This window comes from Aythya ferina, assembly GCF_964211825.1.
Source record: "Aythya ferina genome assembly, chromosome: 3".
NCBI classification, from domain to species: domain Eukaryota; kingdom Metazoa; phylum Chordata; class Aves; order Anseriformes; family Anatidae; genus Aythya; species Aythya ferina.
The window spans coordinates 72,884,198-72,906,572 of NC_140298.1; the positions used below are offsets into that span (position 1 = coordinate 72,884,198).

General features: G+C 40.2%; 1 long non-coding RNA gene across 1 annotated transcript in view; it reads left to right on the forward strand.

Annotated features, from left to right (window-relative positions):
* Nucleotides 1-204: 204 nt before the first annotated feature.
* Nucleotides 205-22,375, forward strand: part of LOC311434400 — a 50,977-nt gene continuing 28,806 nt past the window's right edge. Inside the window, exon 1 of the long non-coding RNA XR_014691450.1 lies at nt 205-818. This is a non-coding gene — a long non-coding RNA (uncharacterized lncRNA). The remainder of the gene's footprint in view (nt 819-22,375) is intronic.

The window sequence follows — 22,375 nt, forward strand, 5'->3', positions numbered from 1 at the left end:
TATGTAGGGAATTTCATAGACCAGCCTGGACCTTGTTTTCAGTCACATATCAAAATGCATGCCATGCCTACTTAGCACATACCACATGAAAAACATGCCAAACATGGAAGCAATGAAAGTCTGAATAGGAGAATATCACCTTTTAAAACCCATTAATAAAGTTTTCAAAAATAAAAATAAGTAGAATTCATTACCCTAAAATGTAGCCTTTAATCTTTTCAAGGCTGGCATGAGCCCTAACCATAGATTTTGGAGTAATTAAATGATCATATAATAATAAAATGTTTATGTGGGCTTTCGCAACCAAATTTTAGACCTGTTGGGCTTTTCAGTATGATCTAATGGCTGGTGCACAGAAGCTGTTGTTAAGACTCCCAGGCTCTGTTTCTCCTTTCTGCCAAGATTTACAGCTAATGAGATGCTATTTTCTGCACTGCCTGGCTAGTGCAAAACTGTATTTGTTAAGGGTTGTTTTTATGAGCTAAGATTTACAGTTTCTAACGATCACATGCAAAGTAAACCTTTTATTTACTTAACCACCATGAAAAACTGCATGTAACAAAATCATCATATAATTCTTGCTGCAGAAACATAGCTGCTTTATAGCCACTGTGATTTTTTTAGACTTATACAAAGAACCAAATCTTGTCACCTTTGCTTATGCTGAGTGGAATCTTTGCAAGCAGTCCTGTAGAGATGATTTTTCAGTTTCATGAATAATTTTCTGAGACTTTGGTGGAAAAGAACTCTGAAAACTGAAAAAAGTGGAATGAACAACATTCTCAGTGCCAAGGAGCAAATTGGTCTTTTCTGTTCAGGTATGTGGAACTCGTTCTGGTTACTCAAAGAGAGAATTACTATTCAAATTTTGGTTATCAGAATCTCGCCCGGAGTAAACAAACTTTTTCATGGCAAAGCCATAAAAATTCCATAATATGCCCAAATTTGAACAATTTACAGTAACTCTGAAGTCTTTGGTTGTTCAGAGAAGGACTTAATGTTGTTTATGATGTTCAATGATAATTCTGGGAATTAACTTCCTTTTACTTTACATTTGTATCTGTCAGTATGTCCGTGGCTTGCTGTTCAGAATTTTATGCAATGATTTCAGGTCACATATATTTAAGATGTGATGCTTGTTATATTATTATTTTGACAAGGTTTGGCATGAGTGAATGCATAATATTTCAGTAAACTTCTTAACCTGCTTAAGCTGAAATGAAACAGATTTATTATTGTTGTTGTTATTATTATTATTATTATTATTATTTATTAATAGATTGAACTCTTGATTTCTGCAGTCTTCATCTGTTTTTTTCTTGTGGTCTCCGCTCTAAGATACATGCTTAGATGTTTTGCATGTCTCTTCAAGCAGACCAAACAATAAGAAAGGGACACAAATCCTCTCTCAGACAGAGTTTTTCTGACACCAGATTGATACAGTCATAATATATTAATATCCAGGATAATAACACTGTATCATCAGTGCCATCAGTGCAATAATTTGTGCTACATGATTGTAGCTACACCAATACAGACATGAATATTTTTATCCCAAAGTTCAAGCCTCATAGTCTTTTGTGTCTTTAGATTGACCTAAGCATATCTACAGTACTTGTGGTTTTCCATTCTTGTGAATTGTGTGTAGGAATAAAGTAATTTTCTGGACCTGTATCTTCTGCCACTACTGCATTTTGACTTACAATGCTATCACACTATCTTTAATGTAAATACATATAATGAGGATTAAGAAGAGTCCTTTATTTTGTTGTTTATTTATTTATAGTTTTTATTTATGTTATGTTTTTGAAAGACCATTGTTTGGATTTGGGTATATCCTAAACAACTGCAGCCACTCGAACCAAGGGAAGAGGACCCCTACCAGGTACAGTGTGTAGGTGGCCAGGTTTTTTTTATGTGCATAGAACAGTCGGGTGGACATGTACAAGTTCATCACAGTTGTGTGTTGCATTTTCTGATTGGCTGGGTTGTTTTTTTAAGACCCTAAAGGGACAGCAACAGAATTCTCTGAACTTCTACAAGGGAGAATAAGACAAAAGTTTATGTCCAGCAAATTGGAGCCACAGAAGAAGCACAAAGGAGTGATGCAAATATTGGAACTACTAGATATTCTGCTGGTCATTCTTTAGAGAAATAAAAAAACAATAACAAAAGTAAGCTCATCAAAATGTATAAAAATAGGACATACTTTGTGCTACATCTGGATTTGTGTGTTTATGTCTTTCTACAATCTAATTCAACAGCTTCTTCTAACAAAGACAAATGTTTGCTCATTGATGTTGAGAAGACAGCTTGTTTGTAGAAGGGTTATACAATGAGTGAAATTTAGAGTAGTAGTTCATGAAGCTAATAACAAATAAGCAAACAAAACTAATAAAACTACTTTAGGCAGCTGTTGTCCAATTGTAATTTATACAAATATTGAAAAATACACTCTGTCCAAAATATTCACTCAGGACTGATTTGAGGCGTATTTGATTTACAGTCACAGAATTCACTACAGTGTAGTGCAATGATTTCCACACAGGCTTTACATGTACAATCAGTCAACCCCCATATCATGGAGCTCAGACAAGAAGTTGATTGAAGAGTATGTTGTGTACCTGGACTTAATACAGTAGTCATGTCTTTGATTGCTCTGTAGTCACTGCCTTAATAGGTTGGCCATCATTTACACTAAAATCATCCACATTTGTCCATTAGTACAAAAGAGCATTAGTACAGCCTCCATGTTAAGGAGACCTGGAATCTAAGACAGGAAGCTGGGAATTCCCTCTAAGTTTATCATGGAAAGATTCAAAATTTCCACGAAATGCTGCTGTTGGGAGGGCACACTGTGAGTAGAATAAACGACCATATTTATAGTGTTAAATACTCTTATAATACTTGTAATACTCTTATAATACTTATAATACTCTTATACTCTTAATAGGCTAATGGAACTTTTTCTCCATAACACAGGTTGCTGAATAGTAAAGCAGAGTTGTTACATAGCAAATTCAAGCAAGAGGAAAAACTAACATGCAGAATGAGGACAAGAGTTTTGATTTAAAAGTTCATGGATTGCAAATGAAAGCACTCAAATAACAGAATAAAAAAAAAAAAAACAAAACAGGTTTGCTGGACAGTGAAGAAGGGGCAGAATATGCACTCATGAATGTGGATTATGATTCAGCATCTGGGCCTAAGTCTTTGAAGACATGGAAAAAATGTTGGATCAGTGACCATCCATTTCCAGATGTCAAGTGAAATGTATATTTAGATAGCATGACACTCCAGTCCTGGAGCATATATCACATGGAGTCAGGCCCACTGGGGCTTTTGGAAAGAAATGGAGATCATATGAAAAAGTCAGAGTCATCGTTAAAACTCATGGCATGTTACAACCATTCAAGTTCTCAAAACACTACCACCCGAGAGCAGGAGGAAAATAAGTGCATGGGGAATCTGGAGTTCAACTTTGTTCTGCTGACTTGGTGATATTTCTGAATTATTTGTAGTATTACAACAGATTAATATTTATAGAGCTTAGAGCAAAGATGCTGGAGAACCCAGCAGCAAGGTCCTCAGTAATGACACTGACAAGCTCTGTCTGTTTAGCCTAGATCGTAGTTTGGTTTTCTCTTTTTTGTTTGTTGTTTGTTTGTTTTTGTTTTTCTTTTTCCTTTCTCTAGCAATTATAGGAGTATCTTCTAATTAGAAGATAGCTAGTTGTCCTAGCTATCTTCTTAGTTTGCTTAGTTTGGACACTAAGTGAGTGTCCAAAGACACACAGGAATAGTAGATTTGAGAAGTGCAGAGAGCCATTGTTCATTTCAGGAAAATGTTAACCTGAGGTCTAATTAAGGAAAATTAATGACTAACAGTGGTGCTTTGGTCTTGCAGGAGAAGTTTACAAAACTGGGTGAAGTATGATCAATGTATGATTAATTTTCCCTTTTTCTCTAATGTGAACAGAGCAACCCTCATAGAGGGGAAATTAAAAATGCCTTCCTTAAAACACACTTTCTCACTGAAACCGATGGTGGTGGTACGTTTTCAAAAAGGCCAGTGTGGTCAGTAGCATGATTTTCTGAACCAGCTATGAAGCTAGGGACATTACAGTCAAGTGCATCCTTTGTGTATCTCACTTCCATATTCCCCAGGGAGGTGCCTGATTTCACAGAATTTCACAGAATTTTCTAGGTTGGAAGAGACCTCAAGGTCATCGAGTCCAACCTCCAACCTAACGCTAACAGCCCTCCACTAAACCATATCCCTAAGCTCTACATCTAAGCGTCTTTTGAAGACTTCCAGGGATGGTGACTCCACCACTTCCCTGGGCAGCCTGTTCCAATGCCTCACAACCCTTTCTGTAAAGAAGTTCTTCCTAACATCTAACCTAAAACTCCCCTGGCTCAACTTAAGCCCATTCCCCCTCGTCCTGTCACCAGGCACGTGGGAGAACAGGCCAACCCCCACCTCTCTACAGCCTCCTTTAAGGTATCTGTAAAGAGCAATAAGGTCACCCCTGAGCCTCCTCTTCTCCAGGCTGAACAAGCCCAGCTCCCTCAGCCGCTCCTCGTAGGACTTGTTCTCCAGGCCCCTCACCAGCTTCGTCGCCCTTCTCTGCACCCGCTCAAGCACCTCGATGTCCTTCTTGTAGCGAGGGGCCCAAAACTGAACACAGTACTCGAGGTGCGGCCTCACCAGAGCTGAGTACAGGGGGACGATCACCTCCCTAGCCCTGCTGGTCACGCTGTTCCTAATACAAGCCAGGATGCCGTTGGCCTTCTTGGCCACCTGAGCACACTGCTGGCTCATATTCAGCCGACTGTCCACCATCACTCCCAGGTCCTTCTCTGCCTGGCAGCTTTCCAACCATTCCTCTCCCAGCCTGTAGCTCTGCTTGGGGTTATTGCGCCCCAGGTGCAGGACCCGGCACTTGGCCTTGTTAAACTTCATGCAGTTGACCTCAGCCCATCGGTCCAGCCTATCCAGATCCTCCTGCAGAGCTTTCCTACCCTCAAGCAGATCGACACACGCACCTAACTTGGTGTCATCTGCGAACTTACTGAGGGTGCACTCAATGCCCTCGTCCAGATCATCGATGAAGATATTAAAGAGGACCGGCCCCAGCACCGAGCCCTGGGGGACGCCACTAGTGACTGGCCTCCAACTGGACTTGGCTCCATTCACCACGACTCTTTGGGCCCGGCTATCCAGCCAGTTTCTAACCCAACGAAGCGTGCGCCAGTCCAAGCCAAGAGCAGCCAGTTTCTTGAGGAGAATGCTGTGGGAGACGGTGTCAAAAGCCTTGCTGAAGTCAAGGTAGACCACATCCACAGCCTTTCCCTCATCCACCCAGCGCGTCACTCTGTCATAGAAGGAGATCAGGTTCGTCAGGCATGACCTGCCTTTCATAAAGCCATGCTGACTGGGCCTGATCGCCTGCTTCCCCTTCAAGTGCTGCATGATGACTCTCAGGAGGATCTGCTCCATGAGCTTTCCTGGCACTGAGGTCAAACTGACAGGCCTGTAGTTTCCTGGGTCTGCCCTCCGGCCCTTCTTGTAGATGGGCGTCACGTTTGCTAGCCGCCAGTCGATTGGGACCTCCCCCGATAGCCAGGACTGTTGATAAATGATGGACAGCGGCTTGGCCAGCTCCTCTGCCAGTTCCCTCAGTACCCTTGGGTGGATCCCATCTGGCCCCATCGACTTGTGCACATCTAAGTGCCGTAGTAGGTCACCAACCAGTTCTTCATGGATAATGAGGGCCACATCCTGCTCCCCATCCCCTTCCACCAGCTCAGGGTACTGGGTATCCAGAGAACATCCGGTATTGCCGCTAAAGACTGAGGCAAAGAAGGCATTGAGCACCTCCGCCTTTTCCTCATCTCTTGTAACTAAGTTTCCCCCCGCATCCAGTAAAGGATGGAGATTCTCCTTAGTCCTCCTTTTTGTGTTGATGTATTTATAGAAACGTTTTTTGTTATCTTTAACGGCGGTAGCCAGATTGAGCTCCAGATGAGCTTTGGCCTTCCTAATTTTGTCCCTGCACAGCCTCGCTACTTCTTTAAAGTCCTCCTTAGTGGCCTGCCCACTTTTCCAAAGCTTATAAACCCTCTTTTTCCTCCTAAGATCAAGCCACAATTCTCTGTTGAGCCAGGCCGGTCTTCTTCCCCGCCAGCTCGTCTTTGGGCACGTGGGAACAGACCGTTCCTGCGCCATTAAGACTTCCCTCTTGAAGAGCGCCCAGCCTTCCTGGACCCCTCTGCCCTTCAGAACCGCCTCCCAAGGGACTCCACCAACCAATGTCCTGAGCAGCTCAAAGTCAGCCCTCCGAAAGTCCAATACAGCGGTTTTACTGGTCCCCTTCCTGACCTCGCCAAGAATAGTGAACTCCACCATTGCGTGGTCACTCTGCCCTAGACAGCTCCCGACGATCACGTCCTCCACCAGTCCTTCTCTGTTTGTGAAGAGAAGGTCTAGCGGGGCACCTCCCCTGGTAGGCTCACTAACCAGCTGCGTCAGGAAGCTATCTTCCACGCTCTCCAGAAACCTCCTAGACTGCTTTCTCAGGGCTGTGTTGTGCTTCCAGGATATGTCAGGGAAGTTGAAGTCCCCCACGAGTACAAGAGCTGATGATTTTGCAACCTCTGTCAGCTGCCTGTAGAATTCCTCATCCGTCTCCTCATCCTGGTTCGGCGGTCTATAGCAGACCCCGACCAGGACACTAGCCTTGTTGTCCCTGCCGATCCTAACCCAAAGGGACTCGACCTTGTCATTCCCAACCTCGAGTTCTACAGCCTCGAAAGACTCTCTAATATAGAGAGCCACACCACCACCCCTTCTATGCTGCCTGTCCCTTCTATAGAGCTTATAGCCAGGCATTGCAGCACTCCAGTCATGAGACTGGTCCCACCACGTCTCCGTGATGGCAACCAAGTCGTAGCCTGCCTGCTGCACGATGGCTTCCAGCTCCTCCTGTTTGTTACCCATGCTGCGTGCATTGGTGTAGATGCACTTCAGCTGGGCCATTGCCTTATCCTCCGGCCTTGCCATTGTTCCCCCTGGCACAGCCCCATGCAAGATCCTTGCTGGCTGTGTGCCCACACCACACCCTACATGCTGCAAGTAAATAATAGTGTTTTTTCTACATGTAAGGAGTGAGGAAGGACGGTTGTGTGACTGGCCCAAAAGGGAGCCTCATTCTGCTCTTGGGCCTCATTTGGTGGCTGAATAGGGGGAGGTAGGAGTGGGAGGGGGGAGAAGGGGAAAAGGGGGGGAGAAGAGAGAGGGAAGGGGGAGAGAGGGTCAGGGAAGATTTCTGTGCCACTTTTGTCTCTGCAAGTGTCAGTCCCAGATAATGTGCCTCCTCTTGAATTATAAAGAACCAGCAGTGGCTATAGATCCTCCTTGCTTTCTATAGCCACCTCTTCTGGATGAAAATCCTCTCTCACCGTGCCTCAGAAGGTAATCTAGCAAGCTTTTGAAATTATAGTGCATTGTGCCGCTCCAGAAATCTATGAGAATGATGCACGTTTTCCAAACCCGCTCTGCACACCAAGCACTGTCAAAAATGTTTTTGCCTTCCTGCTTGCACAAATCGAGCTTTTGAGTGTACCCAGGAATCCTGCCCCTCCCCCTGGCTTTATGGATGTGGGATTTCACTTGCAGGAATGGCTCATCCTCTGCATGGGAGCCTCTGTCACGTTTCCTCTCTGTGCCAATCCATCCCCCATGGAGAGAGTTTATAGCAACCAACAATGAACAGAGGATTGAAGCAGATGCAAATAAAGGGCTAGTGAACATTTTTAGCTCAAAAGAATGAACCATGTTCACAGGGTTTCTAAGCAGGCTGAATTGCAGAGTCTAGTTGGTATATACAGCTTGCTCATTGTGCAACAGATTCTGACTAATTCCTGTCTTCTTGACCATCACTAATAACATTAAAATTAATTAACATGATTTAATTGCCAAAACTAATAACTTCATCTACAAATAATGCTAGGTGCTTCTTGCTGCTCCTTTTGAGTTATTCCAATGTTCTTAATGATAATGTGGCTCAGATATATTTCATACATATTATACTTTATAGTTCATAGATATAAAGATGATTTAAATATATCTGATATAGTGACACTGTCCATATGTGATACACTATATATGGTAATATATATAGTAAGGGGTTTGTTATAGTCTCACATTATACATCCATTCTGTATGAAGACGTATAATTTATTCACACACCAATATCTAAACACGTGTGCAAAAGCAAATGTGAATCTATCATATATGTCTCACATAGAAATGAGTATACACCAATGGGATTTAAGTATGAATGGATACATAGTCAAAGATTTTTGACTATTCTATTAGCAACATTGTTTTGTTATTGATCACATCACACATCTGAAACACTTATTCAGCATAAAATATCTGCTTTCTGCAGAAGCTGCCATCTTTTTTTTTTTTTTTTCCTTCTTCTTCTCCCCCCCCCCCCCCCCCTCCTTTCTTTCTTCAAATCCTCTGACCTCCCTTGGGAAGGCTTTTATGCATGTTCAGTATGCTCACACAACTATTTCTACCAGCACTGTTACCATAGAAACCAAGTGATTTTTTTTTTTTTTCCCCTCCTCCACTGTCAGGGTTTGGACCTAGTGCCAGACCTTTTTACTGTTAGCAATAATATTTTTTCAATATTTGGACAGATCCTTTAGAAAAAATAAAATGTGTTTACATTTTCAAAATATGGTATTTTATTTTGGGTTACAAATTTGCAGGTATTAACATCAACCAATTGATTTACATATTTCTAGGAACTAGTCAGCTCTTTCTTTTGCAACATTTAGACCATGACATTTTGTAAGGAAGATGCCAGAATTAGTTATTAATTGTAGGATTCAACTCAGAACATGATGAAGTGATTTATTTAGCAGGTCAGTGGACTGTGGCTCACATTTTAAATTTTTTTTAGTACTCATTTTCAACATGTTTCTTTAGTATACACAGAAATAGCTTGATCATGCCTAATCGACAAAGAGAGATGTGTAATTAATTACTATATAATTTACAACTTATTGATTGGCATAATGTGTAGTGTTCACATTAACAGCTTCCTCATATAAATTTCTAAGTACTTTGATTCTCTGACTACATATCATATTGATTTTTTAAATGAGTCTACGCTTGGTTAGATACACAACATTATAACTGTTCTATTTGGGCTGAATAAATTATTTCAATTAATATGACATAGAAAACATAGCTTTTCAGTGAACCATTTGAAATATTTTAAGTGTAATTTAATATAAACAAAACACACATACACATTATATCATATCTATGCTACAATTCAAATGTCTCATAGCTTTTAGCCACTGCCTGCATTAGTTGATGTGCAGTATTATACTGAAATAACATATTTCCCAGAAATTCTGTCTGCTGATAACATACACTGCATATTTTGGGTGAAAATATCATATTGTACCAGCAAAATGTGGCAGGAGAGAGACCTGAGATGATTGGAAATTGTAATTTTTCTTGATAGGCAAGCACTGGCCTTGCAGACTCATGTCCAAAACAACTGACTGTCCTGTAACATAATTGTTAGTAGCAACGCCACCAGAGTGAGCTTTGGTCTTCTTCTTTCCCTGCAATATCTGTTCAGTGTGAGAGGTAATTATAATTATGGAGAGATTAAAATGAATTATAGCATGCTTTAGTGTGTTTTGCGTGCATTTTTTCTTCAGTGACAGAAGAGGGAGCAGTCCTTCCTTCTCACTGTCTGAACGTTATATTTGGCCCCCATCCCCCCTGCCTATGCCCCTCTTGCCAAATGCAAACCTGCTCTACCATAATCCGGACGTGTACGGGTTTTACTGTGGGGGCAAGCTGCACCACCGTTTGGGGCAGTGGGTGGAGGGGGACAGACCACCCACTTCGTCCCTGGAGGAACAAAGGTGAAATTCTTTCTGGGTTGCCACTTTCCCTAAGGATATAGTCAAATATCAGGGTCCTTTGTTGTGCTCTACTGTATATTTTTATTTATAACAAAGCTTTTTTTTTTTTTTTTTTTTTTTTTTTTAACCCGCCTTATCACACTAAAAGAAGCAGCCATGGTGTGTAGTCAACTGGAGTGAATGTGTACATTCTCTGGGCCTGGTCTTGTGAGACTTTGTCCCACTGTTGTTCCCACTCAAAGCTGAGTAGAAACCACGCACGTCTGAATAACAGAGCCCTTTCTGCCTGTTGTAATCCCGGATTGTTACAGTCTAGGGGCCAGCCATGCTGTCACCGTCACAAATTGATTTAACCATCAATTGCAGTGGTCATTAAAGCTGCTAGAAGTCCCAGCCAAGCTGATGAATTGCAGCTGAATGTGAAATGAGCCTCCAAGACCGTTTCCCACCATCTCATATCAAAGCCTATTGTGTCCTTCCAAAGTAAAGGGTCGGAGGTTCAGCCTGGAGTTCAACAATGGGCTCAGTCAGAAGATAGAGCCCCCTTCGCCCTGGCATTCCCAATTACAGTTTTCTTTCCATACCTTATTGTGCAGTATTTGCATCCAACTAATATGTTGAATTATTGACATACCCCAGTGTCAATGGAGCTTTTGAAAGATTTATCCCCCAAATATATGGAATCCCAAGCATCTGGTGGCTCCCCAATAGTGACAATGAAATGATATCCTGGTTTTCCTTCTCCAGCAGCCTTGTCGACTGATCTGATCTGAATGGCTATCTTTACTCAGCAGAGATTAGCTGCTTCCAGGCCTCATGCAAAAGAAAAAAAAAAAAGAAAAAAAAAAAACACAAAAAACAAGTCTGCTTCTGGAAGTCCTTTTCCTTCAGATCTATTGTTCCCTGGACTTGTCTTGCTACTCATTTTTATGTAGTACTTAAATCTGCTAGACTTGTGCTTAGTGTCAAAAAATATACAAAAAAAAAAAAAAAAGCAAAAAAAACCCTAACAGTGTACTCCAATCTCTCTCTCTCTCTCTTTTTTTCTTCTTCCTTTTAACTTTATTATTATTATTATTTTTTTTCCCACTGCATCTGCATGACTGATACAGTCTTCCTGCATTTCTGCATTTTCATTTTGTTTTTAAGCTGTGCACACTACAGGCTACCAGATGAAATCGCACCCCTTGTGCTCGGGAGGGTGCATTTGCATGCTGGGCACACACACGCTGCTTTCTCTTTCATGCTCTGTCTTGTCAAAGGGTGCCATCCCTGTTGGAGAGGGACTCTGGGGTACAGAGTATGGGGCAAAATGCTGCAGCTGTGATCTTGTATGTGCAAAATCCAGGAGGGTTCCTGCTGCATGCGTGGGCAGGAAAAGAAATTGGGGGTAAGAGTGGAAGATTCGGTAAAGAGGTCAGAGGTCCAGACTATTCTAATATATTAATAATGAGCCAGCAGACAATTCTAGGTCTGTATTTGCCTAGACTGTGTTTATTACAGACTGAATGTCTCTACTAAATCTGCATGGAGATGCTGTTAGCAAAGAGGATGAACTGTTACTGCTGGCCTGAGGTCCTCAGTGGCTCCCGTGGAGGTCATCGGATGCCTGTTCTTGAAAGCTTTGTTGTCCTAAAGACAGAATGAGCAGATGAATAAATAAATACATACACTTTTTAGTTAAAAGGCTCTTTAAATCTGATTGTGTCATAGAAGAGCAGTGTTTTTGTTGAACTCTTCCATCTTTTTGACCTCTGGACTTTTTCACTGCATGTAGCAGTGAGCTTTCCTTAATGGAAAGTAATATCATTGCTGCTTTAATTCTGTTTTGGCCTTACTTGTTCCAAGTGAAGCATCTGAAAAGTCCATCAGTGCATGCTAGTACCAAGTTGTCTCCACAAAAAAATGGATTGAATGATTAAGAGATTAAAAAATAAAATAGTACTCTGTCCTATTAATTGCCCCCGGTAATGATTTCATAGTGATTTCATGTCTCATGAGAATCTGGGATTACAAAAAAAAAAAAACAAACCTGCACCAAACAAACGAAAAACCAACCCCACTCTCCAGTGAGGAAAATGCCAAAACATTTTTTTTTTTTTTTTAATTTTTATTTTTTTTTAAGAAACAGAAAGACAGTTCCAAGTAGACAATAATGTGGCAGCGGAAGACTCTTCTGGGTTGGAGTCACCCAGGTTCAAATTCTCCCAGTTCTCCCATTTTTTTTCTACAGCATGGACAACTACCCCACCCACCTGATGATGTGAAACCATTGAATGTTGATTGTCAAGATTGCCTCTCTCAGTCTCTTTTCTGAATAAATAAATATTCATTGGGCCAGAGGCACAAATCTGAGGCTCTTACAAAGTCACTAAGCAAGAAAGAAAGCAAGGTACAATTTTTCACTGAATAAATATAGGGGTAGCTTCACCCTGCCTGTGCAAGCTGAGTGCCAATAATCAGGGAGAGGAGGATGACAGAAGGTAAAAATGGCATCTGACAGCTCCTAGTCATGCTACTCTGTGCATATGGAAAGTGTTCAACTACCACAGAGTGAGGCCTGAATAGTAAAAGGAATAGGACACAGATTACAGTCCACCTGACTGTTTTGTCCAAACTTCAGTAAGTTGGAAAGGTACAGGTGAGCCAGTTTATAACTTCAGGTACTTCTGAAACAAACTTGTACTCGGAGACCCTTCTTGCTTCTCAGCTGAGCTATTGCAAATATCCTTCTGCCTGGTTTCTACTAAAGATGAAATAAGTGATATTGGAGCTCTGGTCATGTAATTTTCTTGGTTAATTCAAACTCTGAAATATGATGGTCAGGGATCATATAAACAATCTTAGCACATTATCATTGCCTAGTTCCGAGGGAGCAAGGTTGCATCAAGATTTGACTTTAATGGGAGTAACATTCCCTTCAGCTCAACTGTCAAAATTGCCCCTGCATTGACTCCCGCACAAATCAAAGCTAAGAACAACAGCTTCATTTCCCAAGACTCGAAGTCTGCTTGCTTTCCCAAGGCTTGGAAAGCTGTCCACTGCATGGTTACTTGACGGATCCTTCCTGATTAACATTTACAGTAATTCTTGAAAAAATGATTGTTTCCTTTTGGGCTGTTGAGCAAAAGAGAAACACTTCCACTTTTGTGAGGAATAAAGATATTTATGTTAGACAAACTTGTCTTCCGTTGACAGAAATTAATTTTGTCCTGGAAAAATTTATGTTCATAAAAACACCTACAGATCTTGGGCTCAGACTGGGTTCACTGGTAAATGAAGATACTTTTTACCTGCAGGACCAGGTCCTCCAAGGCCACTAATGACACAGGTTTTTTTTGCAATATTCAACTATTTCAGTGAACAGACTAAGCTGCCCATAGAAAGCAATTTCTTCTTTGAGCATTGGAGTGGAAGAAATTCTCTTTCCTACAGCTTAGAGTCCCTGGGCCTTTAAGCCTCTTTCTCACAGCATAAACCCAGCTCTTCCCAATGCCTCTGATGGTACTGCTTCTCAGCATAAGCCAGGGTGAGTGCAGGCAGTCGTCTATGTGCATCCTGCCTGGCTGTCTAATATGCACATACTGCATGTCAGGGTGACAGACCTCTTTTGGGCTCTGCCTTCTCCTGGCTAGGCACTTTCACAACACTTTGAGGAGCTTGCAGACTTCTCCACTTTCACATGTGAAGGGAATTAAAATGTTCAAGAGTGACTAGCAGGCAGGCAGGCAGACACATATTTCATTGCAGCAATTATCCATCTTGTGGTCTAACGACAAGTAGGGTTAAAACTCAGGAGTCCATTGCAGAAGAGTTGCTGGGATACGAGATAGAAGTGCTGAAATGTAAAGATACTGAATTTATATTTGCAAGGAAAGATATTCTGACAGTGCTTGTGTTTAGCTGTTTGACACTTAAAAGAAAGTATTTTATCCTCAAGGCAGGCAATTGTTCTCCAAAAGCAACTAAAATTAGTACCTACTTATGTTATTAACCTGTGTATGATTAACTTATCAACTTCTGTAGAAGTGCCTTTTCTGTGCCTTTTCTGACCTCTATTCACCTTGCATTCTAGAATTCACATTTAATTGTCCAAAGTAACATTAGATACATTGCTTATCTGTGTATCTGTGATCAACAAATGCAAATAAGAGATTAAAAACAGTAATAATGTCATGTTAAAGAATAAACATTTTATATAGAAATCTATTTTACATAAGTAACTTTAATGGAATAAATATATATATATAATTTTACAGAAAATGTTACTCTTCATTTTTTCATATGCAGCATCATGAGCAAATAGCATTGTAAAAGCATCTTTAAGCATCTGCAACTAGCACAGTCTTGTATCAGGAATGTCAAAGGGAATCTAGATCCTTGACAAATTTCTTAATTTTGAAATGTTTAAATAAGAAGTGAAGCCTTTTAACATTAATTGGAGGTGAAACAAATCATGTAACCATTCACAATTCACACAAATATTATGCAATAAATGACAATAGCAGTTGCACAGTTTCCCTGTCTTTCATGCCTTTCCGAGTGTGACAATCAGTGGTACATGAAGCATTTGCAAGAAATTTTCCTTTCTTGATTTCATTTATGTATTGTTAGGTTTTCTCCCAAAATGGAAGGCAGTTCACTAGCTTTTCAAATCTTACTCACAATGCAAACATAGTAGTTCTTGCTTAGAGGTGTTGCAAAGCTGCTATAGAAAGTGTTCCTGCTTCACTTAAAATGCAGGTATGATCGCTTATGCAGAATATGCACATTCTCTGTGGTTCTCTGACTATCTGAAGCTGTCTTATCTATGAGGTTTTGTTGGATGTGGCTAAGCAGGCTGCTGAAGCCCTTTTATCTCTTCCTTTTGAAGCACTTGTGTCTGTACAAGCACACAATGTCTTTAACTCAAGCAGATGTCCATCTCAGCCAGTTGGGTTCACTGAAAAAACTTCTCTAAAATTCTGTAACACACATGTCCCCTGTGGCCAGAAAACTCTCTCTCTCTCTCTCTATGTATATATATATATACATGTATATATATATATAAAGAATATATATATATATAAAAATAATATATATATATATATATTTTTTTTTTCTGCAGCACATGCTATTTTGTGTTTGGGGGGACTTCATATTGCATAAAAAAACATCCAGGAGATAAATAACCTTGTTAACTCTGACAAAATATAAGCAATAAGTAAGGCTGAGATTATTTGTTGTGATCCTAACTGATGAATTTTATTTAGAGGTTAGAGGTTGATTCCACTACCAGAACACTTCAGTGGCCTTTTTTTTTTTTGTTTGTTTATATTGGTTTATGATATTTTTTTCCATATAGTTTTTTTTTTGTTGTTGTTGTTGCAAAGTTGTTTTTTTAACATTTTTATGTGTAGCACTGGGGCTCGTGTGTTTTTTTTTTTGTTGGTGGTGTGTTTTTTTTTTTTTTTTTCTTTTCTGCTTCTAGCTGTAAAAGCTGAATAAGAATTGCTTCTATGGGAAAAAGAAATTAAAGAAATCATTATGTCAGTTTTGAAGCCAGGAAAAAATAAAACAAAGTTGTTGTTAAACCACTGGAAAGAATACATAAATGAAAGTCAAGGTCATTAAGGCTGTAGTTGCCCATTTACTACTAAGGGAAAAACATATTTCTGGGAAAAAGTGTCAAGGCCTGCAGAAATATCTTGCTTCCATGTATGCCCCCGTGTATGTCTTACTTTTATAGGTCTCTTCCCCATCCCTTTTGCTTATCTTATGCTAGACAGGCATTGCAAAATACATTCATACTTGAGCTCATGAAAGCAAAAACACACTGACTCCTGTTATGTACCCCTAAATCATCAAAATGGTGCCATATTATTTCTGCCTCTCATTCAGTTTACCTGGTCCAGATAGACCATCAGGTTCTGCACTCTGTTTTCTGTCAGGTGGATTCCCAAAGGAAATGTGGTGGAGTTCCCAGGTCACCACAAAGCAGAGGTCTGCTGCTCCCGTTGCCCCTAAATGTGTACTCAAGAGACTTGCCTTCTTTTCTGTTCATGTCGTGTTTCACTTGACTCCCAGGCAGCCATGGAAAGGTTTTTCCAAATGCATACTCTCCTCACAGATATGATCAAAAGCCTATGGAAAGCAGTGCAGATACTCCTGCTGATATTCAGTGTGGGCCCTGTGCCATCTATTGCAACTGAGAAGCCATCCGTGCTCAATGCTTAGTGAGGAATGCTGCAGCTTGTCCAGGGAATACTGAAGTCACTTAGCACTTACATTAAAAAACATCAAATATAAGTGGAATGGTGTAGCTAGGTTGCCAAAAATATATTACATGGCTGGCTGTAAAAGTAGGTGGCAGGCACAGGAAATAGGATTACTGTGTTCCAGGTTTTCTTTGTTGCAATCTTCCCTTGCCTCTTCATGGAAACCGACATTAAGCTTCAATAACTGAAAATGATCTGTATTTAAAATATCAGATCCAATCTTGTCCTTCATTTACTACTTGCCTAGGAATAGGTTCAGTGATGTGCTGACAGACATCATTCTGCCTATCAAATGCAGAGGCTGTGGGTATTTGACATCGTTTTTAACTACTGGACAAGGGGTCATTATTCTGAATTTCAGAAACCACCCACTAACATTTGGGGAGACTTCAACTCCTAAGTCACTCGGATGTTTCTGAAAAAAATCACACACCATCTTTCTTTTGGAAAGGAAAAAGCCCCAGGCGAGTTTTGTAAGAATACATCTAATTAAATAGCACAGTAATGAAAACAAAGAAATAAAAGTTAATCCAGAGTTAGAATAAATACAAGTGATGGGATTGAGTTTCTCCTGGAATAGAACTCTGCTGGCATCAGTCAGCTTGGAGAAGGAATGAATCTATGCCACCATTTCTGTTTACCTTACAAAGCCAGGAGAGAAATATGGAAATACACAAAGAAAATTCTGAGAAAGGCTGTAGCCTACTAACGAGATAAATGTCCCAGGTGACTTTTGATAGTCCAAGCAACGCTTCTCCAGAGGATGATTCAGAGTGGGTACAGCAGGATCTGGCTGTTCCTCTAGAGAATTCTCTTTCTTCCAGTGACTATAGGAAGGGAGCATGGAGTTATCTCACTGGCCCCAAAGCAGCCTCTGGAAGTGCCCACTGAAAGACTCCACAAGGAGTCCAACAAGTCCAACAGTTTCAAAACACTAGCTGTGAAGAGAAATCAAACCACAGGACACCTCCTCTGAGCCATGATAATGCACCCAAAACTACCTGAGAAGCCTAGTACTCTTGGCTGCTCCTCTTGAACTGGTCCTGCTTGGTGGGCACACGTCCTCCTACTGGTAGTCACAGGGACCAAGATATGTTTTCCACTTGCTAAATCAAGTATAAGTATTTCCAAAACTGCAGACTCTGATGGAGCTAATTTTTAAAACTTTCATACATAGAGGCAGTGAAAGTAGGCAGCCTTTTGGCCCACAGCAACTGCTGCTTTGTTATCTCATTTCTCCATATCTCTCCCCACTTCTGAGTAGCTATCACTTACCTTGAAGAGCAACCTTTGAGCATTTGCTCTGCTTTCTTCTGCTCAGAAGATTCTTCAGTATTATTTTGGACTTCAGTAGCAATTGGACTTTTGGTGAAAGGACTAGTATAAGTTATATAACCAGAGTTTCCTGGAAATTTGTAGGACTACATGGTCGCCTTCCATCTGTTTTCCAGAGTTCTACCAAGCATAGAAAACAAGCAATGAAAATATAATAGTGTGTTAACAACTATCAGGGCCCCCTGCTGTCTTCTGTTCCATCTCAGCAAGAGGTTAAATTATGCGATATAATGCTATATAACACAATAGTGTACTTTTTCCATTTTAGGCTATGACATCAATATTCTTACAATCATAAAACAAAATCAAAACCAAATTCTCCTCTCTTCTCATTAAGACATGAACTATGTATTTCAGATCGTCTCTTGAGAAAATTTTACAGACAAATATTATAAAACATGCAACACGTGTTTATGATCTCTAATTCCAAGTAAAGTCCAGCCCAGAAACTTAATTGAGGCACATTTGCACTGATTTTGAGGGAGCTTTGCACAGATGAGGGTTGCCAGTTCTAATCCATATTTGTTTCTGGACACTTTAACATTTACATTAAGTACAGATGGACTTGAACAGAATCCAAATTTAAATTAAATCAAAGTTTGGATTACCTGTCTCCAAATGCTCATGATTCTTGTGGATATAAGAAGAAAGTAGTGGATTGCTAGGTGAGTATGTTTCAGAGATGCTCAGCGTTGTCTCAGTTTTTTTACTACATGTTGCTGGCAATCATTGTTTTTGTAAAGGTGACATTATTTAAATTCAACTTGTGCCTAAATGGGGGTGTTTAGTAGAGATTTCTTTACTTGTTGCCTAGAAAATAAAACTTTCCAAGATTTTGCTTATATGTGTAGTGACTGGATGAGGGCATTGAGTGCACCCTCAGTAAGTTTGCAGATGACACCAAGCTAGGTGCGTGTGTCGATCTGCTTGAGGGTAGAAAGGCTCTGCAGGAGGATCTGGATAGGCTGCACCGATGGGCTGAGATCAACTGCATGAAGTTCAACAAGGCCAAGTGCCGGGTCCTGCACCTGGGATGCAATAACCCCAAGCAGAGCTACAAGCTGGGAGATGAGTGGTTGGAGAGCTGCCAGGCAGAGAAGGACCTGGGAGTGATGGTGGATAGTCGGCTGAATATGAGCCAGCAGTGTGCTCAGGTGGTCAAGGAGGCCAACATCATGCTGGCTTGCATAAGAAACAGTATGACCAGCAGGGCTAGGGAGGTGATCGTCCCCCTGTACTTGGCTCTAGTGAGGCCACACCTCGAGTACTGCGTTCAGTTTTGGGCCCCTTGCTACAAGAAGGACATCGAGGTGCTTGAGTGGGTCCAGAGAAGGGCGACAAAGCTGGTGAGGGGTCTGGAGAACAAGTCCTACGAGGAGCGGCTGAGGGAGCTGGGCTTGTTCAGCCTGGAGAAAAGGAGGCTCAGGGGCGACCTTATTGCTCTCTACAGGTACCTTAAAGGAGGCTGTAGCAAGGTGGGGTTGGTCTATTCTCCCACGTGCCTGGTGACAGGACGAGGGGGAATGGGCTTAAGTTGCACCAGGGGAGTTTTAGGTTAGATGTTAGGAAGAACTTCTTTACTGAAAGGGTTGTTAGACATTGGAACAGGCTGCCCAGGGAAGTGGTGGAGTCACCATCCCTGGAAGTCTTTAAAAGACGTTTAGATGTAGAGCTTAGGGATATGGTTTAGTGGAGGACTGTTAGCATTAGGTCAGAGGTTTTACTCGATGATCTTGAGGTCTCTTCCAACCTAGAAATTCTGTGATTCTGTGACTAGAGGAGAAAAAGAACAGCCTTTTTGAAACTTCAGACACACTCAGAGTTAAAATACTTCCCTGACAACTCTTCTCTATGAGTGGGTAGATGGTTAGAGTACAAAAGGATGTGGTTTAGATTTCTCCACCAACATAAGCGTTTTTCCATTTACGTGTACAAATTTTGAAGGCTCTTGCCTGTTCAACTTAAAATATAACAGCACATTTATCTTACAGAAATGAGGGGTTTTCTGTACAATTCATGTTGTGCAATGATCTCAGCAACCAAGTGACATTCCAGACTGAAATGAGAAAGAAATAATGAAAACAGAAACAACAATCTGTTTTCCAGAAGCCCTCCACTGGCAGCTCCAAATCAGAGCTTAAAAAAAAAAAAAAAATCTCATGTAAAAGTAATGCAAGGTCAACATTTTGATTTCTGTCATTTAATCCATTGTACAAAATTCCTTTCTTTTTTCTCAGTCGACCGTAAATATTACTTCTGGAAATTTGTTAACATGAATGACCTATTTAACTATCTCATATATATTGACTTCTATTGACTATACTAACTGTCAGCATCAAATCTTTTCTCTAGTGACCAGAGTGTATCTATAAAGGGCTCTCTTTTTTGGTTTGTCAACAAGCTCTGTAGATACAAGTGAGCTACCTCCAATTACACTAGAGTCCATACAAGCCTTTATAAGAAGTGAGACTTGGATAAATTCTGGAATAAGAAGATAAAAAATGCACGGTTTGGCACTGTTTTTGTATGAAGTAAACTATACAGGGAAAGTGTTATCCACAGTTTCCAATGCTTTTATTTTATGCTCTATTTTTGCTAGTCAGGTAGTATTAGAGCTCTGTTGATTAAAAAAAAACAATGAAACAGCAACAACAACGAACAAGCAAAAGCAAGCCCCAAACAATGCTTCTCATTCTATCTATTTCCTGGTAAATATATTATTAAAGTGAGAAAAAACATACTGAGTCAGAACTGAGGGTCATTGAGCTCATTTTTCCATGTTAGCATTTATCAATAAAGTACTTAGTGAAAAAGTATCAAAAAATATGAAACCATAAGCCAAATAGGTTGTTGCTCGTGGCAGCAGACTAACGGAGGAAAAAGCTGCTTAAGAAACATGGGATAGTGAAGGGAAGAATTAGAGTTGTGACCCTATAATTCAGGAGTGTACACCTTAGAAGAGCATTGGCTGAAGGGATTTCCTATTGCTCTGGGTATCTGGGGTAGAAAAAAAGAGAAAAAGAAAGGAACAGTTCCTCTAACAGCACAGAGCCCCATGAAATCTATAATCCTCTTCAATATCCTGATCTCTCCTGGCCTCATTCCTAATACAGAGCTATTCCAGGTCTCCCTTCTCCTCCAACTTTCTTTTCATTCTGAAACTTCTCATCTCCAAAAATTGTTCTGTTTCTCTCATCCTTCTCGTCCTCTGTTTCTCTCATCCTTCTTGTCCTCCTTTCCTTGTGTATGTTCAAAATTCACGTGGACTTCAATGTTAAAATTTCATATATGTTTCCCTTTAGGTCCATTGTTTTTGTGTATGTGTGTATTTTTCTGCTGGAATGTCATTGGATTAGACAATAGTCTACTGGGAAAGCTCAAACAGATTATTCTTTCCCTAGAAGAATAATGCTAACATTAATTTGTCTAAGAAATATGAGGGGAATCAAAACCATTAAAAAAAGAGAAAAAAAAAAAAAAAAAGAAGAGAAAAGGTGGATACATTTTCCTAAGATGTTATGAACACCTAAATAAGTAATAACTGTAGAGTTTGCTTTATACGGGAAAGACTTAAGATGCATCACAGGTAAAACTGTAAGCCATGCAGTCCTTCCACTTTTTCTATCTAATAAAATACTATTTTGGATGGAGAGAATTGAAATAACACCTCTCTGTGTACTTGATTTTTGTTTCTGAGACTGTTCAACTTGTTAAAACATACCAAATGGAATAGATGACAGAAGAGTTCTCCCTGTCTTTCCTTTTTAGAAGCATTGATCTCTTCACCCAATTTTAATTTTCTACAAAATATTTTACATGAATAATTGCCTGCGGGATTTCTACCAATTTTTAAGACATGGCTGAAATTAGACAAAAATGTTCTAAGGATATGGGGGATTCTCAGGAAGACTGGTAATGTGTTCCCCTAAGACTATTTTTCTGATGCTTAAAACCAAGCTAAAACAGTTTTATTTCTATATTTTTTCAAGTTGATTTTAATTTCTTAGATCAAGGTTACATTAATTTAAATCTCTTCAGAACAACAGAATCACTGTACAGCTAAGATCCAAAATGGGTATTAACTCCAAGCACATAAACTGAACGTGCACATGAATAAATCAGTAGCGCATGCGTGTTCACACACTCTCTCTTTCATTCTCCCTTTCTTTTTAAGATTCATTCTTTTCAACTCAATTGGTTTATGTTGTTTCAATATTTTAGCTGATTGATATAGAGAAGGCTGTAAATATACACAATGGGCTTGCCGGGTACAAGAATACATGCATGCTTATTTTCTAAGGCAATAAACATTTTCTATAAAGTCTCCGTAGCCAAATTACACAAGCCAACAGCATAAATGCTAAGTGATGTGCTTTTTACTGTTGTCTTTTTGAGGAAAATATGGGTCCCAGTTATTTATTTAGTTCTTTATTTATTAATACAGTATCTGCAAACCACCTGCAATGGCAGCTTCTTCTGCAGACTGACTGGCACCCTGGTTTCCATGGCAACAGAAGAAAAAAAAGGAACGAAGTCAAATGAAAGCAGTGAATGCCTAAGCTTTACTGGTAACTGGGGGAAAAAAAGGTGGCCTCATTTACATTCTGGTGCATAAACCAGCTAAGTGATGTTTCCTGAATAATTTCTGGTGGCTTGAAACTGCACATTCGCATAGAGTTTATATTTTTTTATTATGACAGTACTAAAAATTCCCATATCAGATTATTTGTACAAATTACAGGTGGTGGAAAAACACAGATGAACAACTGAAATGTTTAGTTAATTGCTCTATCTGCTCTAAAAAGAAATAAAATGGAC